Consider the following 1,190-nt stretch of genomic DNA (forward strand, 5'->3'; position numbering starts at 1 on the left):
GGACAACAGAAAAGTGGGTGAATGGAGACATCCAACAGGGCAAGATATGACAAAATAATAATTTATAAACTATCAAGAGTTCATGAGGGAGGGGGGAGCAGGGAGGGAGGGAAAAAATGAGGAGCTGATGATGCCAGGGGCTTAGGTAGAGAGCAAATGTTTTGAGATGATGAGGGCAATGAATGTACAAATGTACTTTACACAATTGATGTATGTATGGATTGTATCAAGAGTTGTATGAGCTCCTAATAAAACAATTTTTAAAAAAAGAAAAATGCACCCACAGTTGACATAAAAATAATAACATGTTTGTAAACCTAAAAAAAGAAGGAAGAAAAGAAAAGTGGTTAGATGCCACTGAGTTGGTTCTGACTCGTGGTGACCCGTGTACAAGAGCATGAAACACTGCCAATGCTATGCCATCCGCATCATTGCTCTAATGCTTCAGCCCATCGATGCAGCCACTTGTCAATCCATCTTTTCAAAGGTCTTCCTCTCTTTTGCTGCCCCTCTGCTTTATCAAGCATGACATGCCCCAAGTATATGAGACGCATCTTGCCATTCTTGTTTTTAAGCAGCATTGTTATTTCTTTCTTCTTTTTTTCCCCCCTTGGAAAGGTACATTTTTTTTTATTTTAAAGATTGTTATTATTTGTGGCACAAAGATCCAGGTTGATAGAACATAGTGCTTACAGAATGACTGGTAGACCCCAGAACAGAAGTGAACCTCAGGATCCCTCTAGAGTTAGGGATCGTTCTCCAGGGCATTGGGGAAGCAGCCTTCTTGGACAGCGACCTCACTACAGGGATGGTCTTGTCTTCTGTTGAAGGCAGCACCCACCATCAACACTCCATTCCCAGAGCACTTTCCAGGAAGCAAGCCACCACTGGATAAGCAATACCAACCTCTGTCCCAGTGGTGGGGAAGCTGGATAGAAAGATCACAACCCCAGGTATGACCCAGAGAGCAGGATTGGCTGGTTCTCCAAACAATCTAGGGACAGCCTACCTTTGCAAAGACAAGGTAGGTGAGTCCTTGTCAACTGGAGACACTCCCAAAATGGCAGCATTCCCTTTGTGTAACAGAAAGTGCCCCACTGTCAGAGTGCCACAGGCTGACCGGCTTCCGAAGGGAGGAAATGTAGAGGGCAGCCCATCTTCTGTTCCAAACCGGCCTCTGAACCAGCCCG

This window comes from Echinops telfairi, unplaced genomic scaffold (assembly GCF_000313985.2).
Source record: "Echinops telfairi isolate 266 unplaced genomic scaffold, ASM31398v2 ScPeMD7_2;HRSCAF=8, whole genome shotgun sequence".
NCBI classification, from domain to species: Eukaryota; Metazoa; Chordata; class Mammalia; order Afrosoricida; family Tenrecidae; genus Echinops; species Echinops telfairi.